We start from the raw sequence: 13,400 nt of genomic DNA, 5'->3' as shown, positions 1-13,400 counted from the left end.
GTCCTCAGCCAGAAAAGGGTGGAGTGCCCTCTCAGGGTTGGTAGCGAGATCCTGCCCCAAGTGGAGGAGTTCAAATATCTCGGGGTCTTGTTCACAAGTGAGGGAAGAATGGAGCGTGAAATCGACAGGCAGATTGGTGCGGCATCCGCAGTAATGCGGGCTCTGCATTGGTCTGTTGTGGTGAAAAAGGAGCTAAGCCGCAAGGCGAAGCTCTCAATTTACCGGTCGATCTATGTTCCTACCCTCACCTATGGTCATGAGCTATGGGTAGTGACCGAAAGAACGAGATTGCGAATACAAGCGGATGAAATGAGTTTCCTCCGCAGGGTGTCTGGGCTTTCCCTTAAAGATAGGGTGAGAAGCTCAGTCATCTGGGAGGGGCTCAGAGTAGAGCCGCTGCTCCTCCGCATCGAGAGGAGTCAGATGAGGTGGCTCGGGCATCTGACCAGGATGCCTCCTGGACGCCTCCCTGGTGAGGTGTTCCAGGCACGTCTAACTGGGAGGAGGCCCCGGGGAAGACCCAGGACACGCTGGAGGGACTATGTCTCTCGGCTGGCCTGGGAACGCCTTGGGATTCTCCCGGAAGAGCTAGAAGAAGTGGCCGGGGAGAGGGAAGTCTGGGCATCTCTGCTCAAGCTGCTGCCCCCGCGACCCGACCTCGGATAAGCGGAAGAGAATGGATGGATGGATGGAACTATTGACCACATCTGTTAACTGTTCAATTTTTTAGGCTTATTCAGTGACCACAAAAATGCTAAAATAAATAAAATTTCCTTAAAATACATACTTTAACTAAAATTATATGTACAAAAATATTTATCCATAATACACATGACATAAAAACCAAAATGCTTCTCATAATTACAAGCTGTCATATATATATATATACTGTATATTGCATATATACACAGAATAATTTAATTGATATTGGCAATTACACACTGCTTAAATGTAAATATAGATGCCCTTACACATTTTTAATTATTTTAATAAGCATTAATAGAACTACAGCTTTTTTTGCTGTTAAAATGCACATTTACTAAATTTATTCAGTTGACCAGCTAGACATTCATAATTTGTGAGGCATAATTATAAATGTGGATTATCATTTTAATAATGCAGTACTTGTTTCTAATTAAAACATACTGTATGACACACAAATACTAAACACAGTATCAAATGTTCTTAAGATGTTTATCAAGAAGACAAAAGGCTAACAATTTTATCAAGTTTATAAGTAAAATACACATTTTTTTGTTAACCTAGCAAGCCTGTTGTTTACTAAGCAGCTATTTCAAATTCTTCTTAATCTTTTCATTTTCTAATTAAGAATTTAAACTTCTTTACAGAAAGAAGCTTGCAGTCCAAACTAAGAAAAACTGTTTTCTGTTTTAATTAAAGAAAAAACTAAAAAGGTCTGAATTAATTAAAGTAGCTGTTCTTGTTGTTCATCTAATTGCACAGGATGACTTCTCCAATTCCTTTATCTCAGTTTATTACTCCACTTTCTTTAAGGTAAAGGCTAATACTCCAACTCTCGCTCTCTTATAAAACAACCCTTGACTGTCTGCTTTTTGTTAACACTACAAAAATTTTGCAGCAAAAAAAAAATAAAAATAAAAATAATAAAGACACATTCAACTACCATATTACAGTACTTCAAGTAAAGGTGCACTGCAACTAACTTACCGTAAAGCTTAGGAAAGTGAGGGCAGAAAAGATTGGTTATTGTGATCGGCAATTTATCAATCACCAGTCTTTTGTAGTGAAAATCATCCAATTTAGATCAGCGGTCTATCGATGGGAACATGCCCAGATAAACTAATTACATACATACATTTTAGTTCCAGCTTCTTCTAGTGCTGAGTCACAAGGTGGGAACACTGTCATTCCAAGCAGCCCTGGGTACATGACAAGACACAGCCCTGGACACGACACAAGAGCTAGACACACACTCCACACTTACACTTAAATCAGTATTTCTCAACCACTTTTGGGTCTCAAGTGGCTGTTGCTGGGTCACGGGTACATGAGGAAAATAGAAAGTGCTGTGATATACTGACACGGGTGCTTCTCCACATTAAAGTTTGTGCTGTTTGAGGACAGCATAACAGTAACGAACATTATGCTAAGAAATATTTCCAGTACACTCAACTGAAATAAAAAGAGCACTGCTCAGAAAACTAACAAAGGGAGAATGTGCAGCAGACTGTCTCTGAGTATGGTAATTGAACCCATTACACTTAAACTGTAAAACTGCACATTGTGACGCGTAAAATTACACTATAACTGGGGCATGCTGGGCAGTTGCCCGGGGGCTCCACGAGCATAGGGGCCCCATGCTAATCTATTTATGTTGTGACTTGCTGAGTGGTTGTGTAGGTAGGGGCCCCAGTGCACTACTTTACCTGGGGGCCTATAATGCTGTTAAGACGGTCCTGACTATAACCAATACTTACAAATCAAGCATAACACTGAGTCCTTCAGCAAGCACATCATTCTCGACAGAGTCAAAACTGTGAGTCAATGTCTTCATATTATCAATTACTAGCATCTGTAACTTTTCTTGCATGTTATCTTTTTTGAAGAAGAAGACATTTAGTACAAACTTCAAGTGTTATTGCACATTATCCAAATAATCCCCATGCACTTGTGCATTATGATGAATAAAGATGAGCCGTCACACACCTAATTTATTTCCTGCCTTTTATGCACTGCTATGACATGCATTGTGAATGACCAATCATAGACAACTGTACATCACTGAAATTTTCTGAACCTCAGCCATGCCATGGTAATGAGCCTGTCACTGTATATGGCTTGACGTAGGTGGAATCTTTGATAAAAGCAGATTCACAGAGCTGTGACGTGCTGCTTGCCTCATCATCCCCATCTGCAAATCACAAATTTTACTACTACTTGAAAGAAAGCAGACAACATAGCAAATTATGATTTATTTGAAAGAAGACACCCTTTAGTATTAAAAAATACCATTATTGCTTTTGATTGACTTGGAGGTTTACTGCAACTTACACAAACAACTTTGTGCCTATAGGACACCTCATTAATAAGATATAATTTGAGAATATTCAAAATTATTCATGTTTCAACAGTCTGAATAATTTATATTATCTTGTAGACTATATGTACTATGCCATGAGCAAATATATTTAACTAGATCTCCAACTTTAAAAATGTTCAGATAAAGCATATTGAATTTGGACCAGTTAAAATGTGAAATGGGTAAGTATTGTAGGCAGCATGATAACAATTTCAGCATTCTAGGTTTGAATACCATGCCAGGTTGTTGCCTCTGTGGAGTTTGTGCTTAATCTGTTTGGTTTTTTTAGATACAGTGTTTCATTCTTCAAGAATCACAACCCTGATTTAGTCCTGGGTTAATACCTACCTTGTATGCAATGCTGATTGGAACAGGCTCTCACCTTTCACAGCACTTAATAGGTTTTAGAATACCATCTAATGGCATGTACAATAATCAAATAGAAGAGAGGAGCCTGACGATGGAAGAAATTAATGCAAATGCGGTGTTAACTTGAAAACCAAGCTGGAACATATGTCCAAACTGAAGCACTCACTGACTTTCACAAAATTCCCATTACTTTCTGCAACACTTTTCATCTTTGAGAGTTCTAAATCAGTTACTTAAAGCAATAAACAACCAAGATGGGAGGACGCTGTCAGTCCAGTAAAAAGAAACATGTAAAAGGAAAGACTTTGTAGGACTTGTTAACACTGTGTCCACGCATTACCAAACAACCAGAACAATAATAAAAAGTAACACAAAATGAACAAGATGCTGTATGATATATGCATATATTGACAGAATATATACACAGTTATGCAAAGGTGGAAAAATTAAACGAATCTAGTCTTTTAAATATTTTTTCTGTTTCTGCATACATTTTCCTGATGTAATTGCCTTACCTATGTATTACATACTACCTGTTTTGACTACATCTTTGAATTATGAACTCTAAATAAGTGTCAGTTGTCTTTTACCATGTTGATATACCTTTCACCTTTCCAGGGTGTCATGGTCTGCAATCCATCAATAAACAGTACAGTCTCCTCTACCAGATAGGGTGTCATCTCAATCACCACCCAACAGTTTCATTCCAATGTGTCAAAACCTATGGCTGGAAGGTCACACTAAAAGGATGCTGACCTCAAACCTGTGGTTGACCAGCACATTGGCAAACAATAACCTGAATGCCTGCTCTTTTTATTATTCTACCCAAGCTACATCACTCTTTGTCTCTATAAATTTCATTCTTACTTATTTCCTGGCTGTTCTCCATTCCATGCTCCTTCCCCTAGGACATGGGCAGGCCCTGATTCTGCCTTGTGCCACCCTTTGTTTTAAAAAAAATATTGTCCATCCATCACTAAACATATATTGCCTGGATAACATACAATTTTTTGTGACAGGTGCTTTGAAGAAAAAAGGCACCTGCTAGTAAAAGTAAGCATTCCTCACACATGGTTGCTTGAGAGGAGGTGACCGCTAAACCCATTGAAACAAGATTAAGATCAAGATTAATAAGCCAAATGCTTGTTTTGTCACATCGCCACATCCCTTGTGAAAAGCATCAGCCAGATTGCTGCCAGAGTGCATCTTTCGTCCACTGAAGTAGGTGAAGAATTTGTGCTTCAGTTTGCTGGCTGCCTTTTACATAAACAAATATGCAAGTAATTTATTTAAAAGAGGCAAAGTAAGACATACAAGACTCCATTATAATAAAAAATTTTAATTAGGCAAAGAAAAAAAAGGATCCTAAATAATTAAAATTAGTTTCATTAACAATTAATTTGCATTTTTGGTAATGATTTTTTAATAGTATTTTTATGGTTGAATGCCTATCTTACAATGCCTTTTTGGACCTCATTTCCAACACTTCTTAAAATGTACCAAAGCAGAAAAATAAAACAAAAAACAACTCAAGTAACAACAGTAGCATTGTTTAGACGATCTGCTTGTTGTTAATGGAAGAATGAACACTGGCCATACTATAGAAATGAGTTATCGGGTATCATGTTTTGTATGATTATTGTTTATGATTTAATGAGCTATAACAATGTCCATTCAAATAAAGAATGACTAAGCATTTACGAACATATAATCAACAGCACTGTAGTTTCATGATCAGTAATTTAACAAGTGATCAGTAGTAAGGTGTCCCCACTACATAGTAATATAAGTACATTAAACAAGAGAGCACAATATAAATATCCATACATCCATTTTCCATCCCGCTGAATCCTAGCACAGGGTCTGGGGGGTCTGCTGGAGCCAATCCCAGCAAATACAGGGTGCAAGGGAGGAAACCAATCCTGGCCAGGGCGCCAACCCACTCCAGGACACACACACACACCAAACAAACACACACTAGGGCCAATTTAGAATCGCCAATCCACCTAACCTGCATGTCTTTGGACTGTGGGAGGAAACTGGAGCACCCGGAGGAAACCCACGCAGACACGGGGAGAACATGCAAACTTCACCCAGGGAGGACCCGGGAAAAGAACCCAGGTCTCCTTACTGCGAGGCACAATATAAACATTAAATTAATTATCAGTTAACTGTGAAAAAATTTATGTTATACTATATTCTTAACTTGATGTTATGTTAGACAATCTAGGTGAATAGGATGTATGAGCTTGTTGGGCTGAATGGCCTGTTCTTGTCACAGTTTTTCTAATGTTCTAATATTAAAAGTGAAACCATAATAGGTGGCCATTTGGGGATGAGTGAATGTATCTCTATAGGATCACTCACTTATTTCCTTTTTTCATACTTATTTCCTCTCAAAGCTCATCAAAGATCATAAATAATGTCCTCTGCTATCAGAGGTTCCAGTATTGTTGGTGTTAGAAGGTTTTATGATGATGTGTCCTTCACCACCTTCTCTGAAGATTTAAAAAATGTAAACTTGAGCAGATGGTTGCTGCGAATAAGTCCACACATCTTACTTTCCAGGTACGACTTAAGTGTACTTCATTGTGACAAAAATGAGGGCAAATGCAATCAAACACAGATATTGAAAGAGTTATGAAAGAGCTTGGGGAGTTGTTTAAAACACTGACAGTGAATTCCATTTCCATCTTCAAGATTATATTTCTTAAATGAACTGCATTTTGCTTTGGACAGTTCCATGAACCCATTGATGTTTTTACATGCTCATTTTTTAATTAATCACATTCACCCAGTCATTTTTGATATGAATATTACTCACTCATTTTTGATGTTTATTTCAGACATCCTGTTTTACTAGTTTAATGCACTCATTGTTTATGTTTATTTATTGTACTACTTTTTATTGTATGCATTAGTTACTTTTTATATTTTTTAAGTATTACACACTGATTTTTAATTTTTTGCAGTTTTTTTTTGTTGGTTTCTGCATTTTACCCTTTGGGGACACTGTACAAACCCACGCTTCTCTCGTCAGGTACCACTCCTCTCTCACACCATCAATCCAGTATTGGCAGAGGCATTTTTAAATGAGTGCAGGACATTACTCTTTACACCTACTGCCAAATTGTAAAGAGTGTAAAGAAATCTATTTCCTCTTGGTCTTTTCCCCCTACCTTTGTCCTCTCAATTACAGTACCTATTATTAAAAAGTGGAATTTGGTACTAAAATTAACATTGTTTCATGTTTTATTGATGTTAGCATCACGTTCTCCCTTCCTTCCATCAAATATTGGTCTGATGTTAAATCTTTTCCTTCCTGTTGTCACTGAAATTCTTAAAGTTCCTCTATTAAGAACTCCACTCTAATCCTTGACAGGTCAGATTACTCTGCACAAACCAAATTTATAACTAAACCACTGGACACACACCCTCAGTCTGACCTGAAGATGGTTTGATCATCATGGTTAGCAACCATCAAGGCTTCACATTGAGTTGATACTTGTTTCTACCCTTTCACGTTCATGTAGCTAAAAGTAAATTCTCATCTTAAGACCTAAGGTCCTTACTTCTTATGCATTTGGGGCACCGTGTCAGATAAAAGGACATCTGGACACATTTCCATACTGGCATTCTTGTACGGTTTTTCCCCTCAAAAATACCCTAAGGCAAACTCTCAAAATTGAATTGAGAAAATATTATGTTTAGCTCTAAAAACTGAAAAACATTTTTTTCAATAATAATGCTGAATTCCATTTTTAATGAATAGTTAACCGTAGTTATCAAACACACACTATAAAGAGAATTTTTTGTCAGTATTGACTCAATAATGCATTTGTTTACCAGCCCCAATTAAACTTGCTCACAGCAAAAAGTGAACACTTGAATGTACAAACAAAGTAAAGATGTGATACTCATTGTTCATGTGCAGAACACTTGACCTTTAAAAAAACAAAACAACAACAACAATATAGTAACTATGTAGTTAAGTCAAGAAAAAAAATATCACACTCACTTTGGTTGGTGGCAGCATCATTTCTATTTACGGGATGGTGACTGCATTGGTAAATGACAGGATTAATGAGAAAGAAAACATTAATTCAATGATAAGTTCTTTAAATGCCATTCCTCTTACGCCCTTTCTCTTCTATTACAGTGGGAAGTCGAAAGAGGCCTGGAGTGGCAGAAGCAAGTGGATTAACTGCACAAAAGAATTTAGATGCTGCTCTGCTCTGCTTCTTGGTCCTTCCTTTCATGCAGCTGCTTGTAGGACTCAATTTAAAATGCCACATTTCTTGAAAATAGAATGAGAGTTTTAAATGAAACCCCTTGTAAACTGTATAACTCATAACTCAGGGGATAACTACTCTAACTAGCTACAATGAGTCCCTTGGGGCTCATTTCAGTATTACCACATTTCTAGATACAGTACCATTGACTAATTCAGGCTCCAAACAGGTTTCTTATTCCTTCTCACTCTTTCTTCTTTTACTAGTTTAGGCCAATCCTTAAGAAATATAGAGTACTATATCCTTCTCTTCTTCACTGCTATCCTCTTTCATTTTCTTCTTATTTTCATTTCCACATACAAAGTCAGTTGCCAAACTGCATGTACATTACATAAAGCAGCATATAAGCCTTTACCCTCACAGTTAATTTGACAGTATGACCTCCCATCCTTCACTACTCTATTTTGGAAAACCCCTTTAACAATATACCTCTTTCTTCCAAATACCTCATTCATCAACAAATTCAAATCAGATTTGTGCACCATCTATATGTTACACAGCTTAAATATTTTGCCAATGGACTGCCAAATGACAGCCGCCATTGTTTACTAAATACACCTGTTACATTCATCCACAGGTTTTGGAACCATCATTTCCAATTCTCTTTCCTTAAAAATTAAATGAGCAATCATGACACACTTAATTTTCTATTTACAAGCAGGGACTTTGTAAAAAATGAATTTGCTTAACTTCCTTAATTCTCCAAAAATACTCAGCAATGCTGGGAAAACACCTCTTTATCAATATCTCAGTCAAGAAGTGGAATTTGAAAACATTGGAAAACATTCATTCTTCTTCAACTCGTGCAAAATCAGCTGGACATCATACACTGGGCACATCTCTCCAAATTACAATTATCTAAAATATGATATCAGGGACTTTATCCTAATTATGAACAATTCCAGGTATCTCCACAGCCTTGTGCAGGCATATGTTTTGTGACTTTGCAAAATTAAAATCCTCTTGGGATATTTTTGAGATATTTTCTTATCTATTGTATAGTATAGGATTTATGATCATTAGATATCTTTTTACATAAGTGTTAGGAATTATTTCAGACAATCTTAGAATATCTGGTGATAAACCGATCATTGTTTTCCTTCTATAACTCAAATAGAAAATATTTTATCTTATCTAAAACTAGAGAAAATCATGTTTGCTTTGAATGGAACTGTGCAGAGTTCCTGTAGAATTTGTCAAGAATTTATTAATGTTCTTCTAAAATACATTTCCTGGGTTCCTGCTAAGGTCTCTGCTAAACTCCTACTCTTTTATTTAATATGATGTTATATAGCACAGTGGGCTTCAATTAATTATTAATTTATGACAACAAATTAATTTGTGAATTTCCCCTTGGGAATCTATCTATCTATCTAAATGTCTGTGATATGTGGGATTATTTACTGTATATTTCTGATTAAACTGACTTTTAAAATTTCTTAATATTGTTTCATTAACAAATATGTTTGATTGTTATAATACTTCTTTTGTAATGCATTTTTTGGAACAAAAAGTAGTATCCACCTTTGAGTAGAATTTTCTGAATTGTCTTTCTGCCAATTTATTAAAATTTTCTTTATCAAACTTTAACCTCTTGGGCTTTCTGCCTCACAGATTAATGGTTCATCCATCCATCCATTTTCCAACCCGCTGAATCCAAACACAGTGTCACGGGGGTCTGCTGGATCCAATCCTAGTCAACACAGGGCACAAGGCAGGAACCAATCCTGGGCAGGGTGCCAACCCACCGCAGGACTTAATGGTTCATTCAGCAGAAATTTAAGAAATGGATATCTGCCCTCGGCTGGTAGGATGTTAGTAGACCAATGACTGGTGATTTGGAAAAGCTGTATCAGTAAACTTTTAATTTTGTCCCAATGATTGGGCTGAGCTTCTCGCTCATGGCTGTGTAGGCACTGTCTTTATGTGTTTATTTTTCTACTTAATATCTTTTCCACAGGGCTTTGAGAGGAAGTTGTTGGGGTGGTGGGTTGATGAACATTAGGTATTGCTTTTTCAAAATTGGTTGTAATTGTTTATTTCTATTTTGCATTTTCTAACTCAATACAAATTTGATCACATAAAAGAGAAGCAATAATTACTGTAATTATGAAGCAGACATTTATTAACTCACACTAAATTCATACTTTCGTAATTAGAGCTCTTCAAGTTACTCACTCATTAAACTGTAAATAAAAATCTTACTATACCCTTTGGTAGGTACCACTGGTACATTTGTATGGGTCTAATGAACACTGATTACATCCATTCGACATAGTGGTGCCAATCACATTAACTGCAGTTGATTGCAGTTGACATATTTTGTAGGTAGCTGCAGGTAATTTTTTATAATGTGACCAGCTATCTCTAATGTCTACAAAAAACATATTTTGGAAACTGTACACTTAAAGAAATGTATTCACAAAAATACAACTGCAACAATCTAACAAGTTCTCCTGTTACCAGGGCAAAAACAACATATGATTGGCAAATAACTAGGGAAAGACCCCTTATACAGTTTGGCAGACTTGTGACTAGAGTGCTATTCCAAATATCAGTTTAATAAACCAGAAGCCTCAAGTAGATGTATACTCCTATTAGTTTGAATGGTGCCCATTGGTATTGAAGTGACAAAATAGGTCATGAGGAGTGACAGAAATCTAGTAGCACTTCCCAAAAGCTGTGACTTTGCAGCAAAGGGGTTTTTTTTTTGAATACTTAACCCGTCTTCCTAATGTTTGAGTGTACTTGACCTTGTGCCTATATCTAATCACTGCCTCCCTTTTGGATTAAAAAAGTAAATATAATTTTGTTTTTTTATTGTTTCTATCTTGTGTTTGTTGAGATAGGTCTTCACACTTTGGTGTCTGCAGCCTGTATACTGCATATGACATCATCCTGTTCTCATCCCTTGCACCTCAGTCTCCATGTCACTAAAGGCATGGTCAGTGAGCACGTGCTTGACAGGACTCTGCTGTCTATTCAGGAAGGCTAACAGTCTAGATAGCTAGAGGAAGATCCAGTGGGAGAACCCAAGGACCACCCTAAAATGATAATGAGGATTAGCTTTAAAGAACCTACACGGTGGAGATTAAATCTGCTTCTTGCAAGTGGCCAAATTAATTTATAAGGCTAGAATTGATTTAGTGAAACAAACCCAACTCTGTGGGTGGGTGTGTGAAAATAGACTGAATGAAAAAGGAGGAGAAGAGATACTTGGAGAAGAGTGGTTTTGGGCAGTGAGCAAGTGGCTGAAGCACCTTACCTAACAGCTGGGGACTAGATCTTTTTTTTCAGATTAAGGAGGCACACTAAGGTACCCTACATTTACACAATTAACTCAGTATTTACTGTAATTTGCCAAGAAAAGACAAAAGCTACCATTACCTGATTGATTCTCATCAAGAAAAATGAAAGTAGTGTCTCAGTAGTAATAAGGCAGCTTCTGGACACCTTGCACATTGAATATATAGCCAATGGAGAACTATGTCAAGAAAGAATATTTTTATGCGTCATTAAAACAAATAGCACAGTTTACCACCTGGGTGTACAGGAAGTTGATCACTAACACAAAGGAAAGGAAAAATAAGTGGCAATCAGTGTCATCATTTTAAACAATATGCAGCTCAGCGTGAAAAAGTGGAGATATTAGAACGGCCTGGAAAAGAATATATGTCTCTGTTCTCAAAGACAAGGCCACTGACAGCCCTGTAACGGAAAAGGTAATTTTCCATGTCAGAGCCGCAGATAGATATATTTGTGTGGATTCAGATTCTACACAGCAAGTCAACAGGGGGAGAAAGTCTGCAGTTTTAACAGATGTCAAGAGAACAAAGCATTTCCTGAAAATGAACTGAAAGTGGCTCAATTAAGGTGGTGTAAAGCACCAATTAAATAAGCTGAGGATATTCACTACTGCCTATCATACTGGATGGAGTAGACAAGAAAAAAACACAGTCTATCGACTTATCCATTTTCATAATCTGCTGCTTGCAGGGTTCCAGGAAAAAATGCTATCCAGTAAATAGAAGCTAAGAGAGAAATAGAGAACAACTGGATATTTTCCAAAAATCTTTTTGAAATTGGATGCATGAATTAGAGTCAGGATTTAAGAAAACAAAAATTTTTAATATTGATTCTACAAATTACAGTGACATACTTCAATAATTTCGAAAGAGTTTCCGTCCAAAAAAGAAAAAAAAGACAACAACATAATCAAAATCTTTTTACTAAGTTCAATTTTGGATTCTTTTAAATTTCTAACATTTTCACCTTAACTGCCACAAGTTAAAAAAATAAGATCTAATGAAATCCCATTATATTTTACTTGTAATGACAGGGAATGCTGCGGACAGCAGTGAATTATCACATTCAGCTAATAATGGCAGCTTATTTATTAATTTATGTGATGGTAAAACATATAAAAGCAGCATGGGCAGGAAGTATCTACAAGAAACACTTTTTAAGATTTAGTGCCTCACCAGATGTCCCTTTGAACTTTAAGTGCAAAACCCAATTAAAGATCGGTCAATCAAATGAATCAATCTGTGCACCTAAACAGGTCATTTAATCTGGAAATACATGGGTCCCATTTTCACTGTCTCTCTTAAAGCCTGTGGGGTGTACTAAACCTACTTCTGTTATCACTGCAGACCAAATATGGGAAAACCTGCCTGTTTCAAAATCAACGGCGTCACTTCTGGTTCCAGTGCTCAGGCTGACATCACCCAGATAAATGTCATTTCCGGTTCTGGTGCTTGTTGGCATCACTTCCGGTTTCGGCTTATAAAGCTGCCATCTTTTTCATTAACCATGAGTTCAGTCTAGAATTCAACATATGCATAACTGTGCCAATTTTGAAACCCTTTTTGCAGCCAGGGACAATATGCGGGTGGCTGCCCCAAACCTTTCCAGTGTGTTGAGACTCATTCTTTTACAGTACATGCGATATCATTTCCAAAAAGTGCTGTTTGTTTGTCCTAACTTCTACTGAGACAATCGGCAATTGTGGCAAAATTCTAAATAAGGAAGACTACTGTAATAACATAGTTATTTAGTAACAGATTGTATCTATACATTAGGAAAGCTATCTCCTAGAAACTACAAAATTGCACTATAAAGTAATTTTTGAAAATATTTCTAAAACATTTTTGAGCTTTGGTAAATAAATGCTGTTATGTTCTGCATTCTCTCTAATTCAGTACATCTGTCTGAGAATAATAAGTGAATGCTTTGTTCTACTTTAGCCAGTTTGACTAAACGTATATTGACATAGATAATAAACACAGCTAGAAACTAGTAAATCATCTTAAAGACTGTAGAAAATTACTAGGAAACTTAGAAAAAGTACACAACTTATCAAATAATCAAACCTTCACCATGTTTAAGGTGAGACAGGCAGTGGTATTTTGTTCTATAACAGCAACATATACATATGAGTATACATTTGTGTAAACATACACAACTATCTATTATATAAAAAAAATCTTGGGTTGAGACGTGATCATCTCGGAGAGACACTTCGACGTCATGCGAGACCAGACATTACAACCTTTTGCATGTCACGCCCTACTCACAAACAATTTAAAACAAGTTCACGGACATCTAACCTCTCAGTTGTTGGAATGTTTTTGGCAGACACACTTCATGTGCTCCCAGCTCTTAAAAATGTTATACAT

At 36.7% G+C, this 13,400-nt stretch overlaps 1 protein-coding gene across 1 annotated transcript in view; it reads right to left on the bottom strand.

Moving 5' to 3' along the window:
* Positions 1–13,400, bottom strand: part of mpped1 (metallophosphoesterase domain containing 1) — a 354,345-nt gene that overhangs the window by 139,942 nt on the left and 201,003 nt on the right. The gene's annotated exons all lie outside the window — the stretch shown is intronic.

The sequence above is a fragment of the Erpetoichthys calabaricus genome, chromosome 1, assembly GCF_900747795.2.
Source record: "Erpetoichthys calabaricus chromosome 1, fErpCal1.3, whole genome shotgun sequence".
Lineage (NCBI taxonomy): Eukaryota > Metazoa > Chordata > Cladistia > Polypteriformes > Polypteridae > Erpetoichthys > Erpetoichthys calabaricus.
The sequence above is the reverse complement of the archived record's forward strand: the minus strand, read 5'-3'. Positions and strand labels throughout refer to the sequence as shown.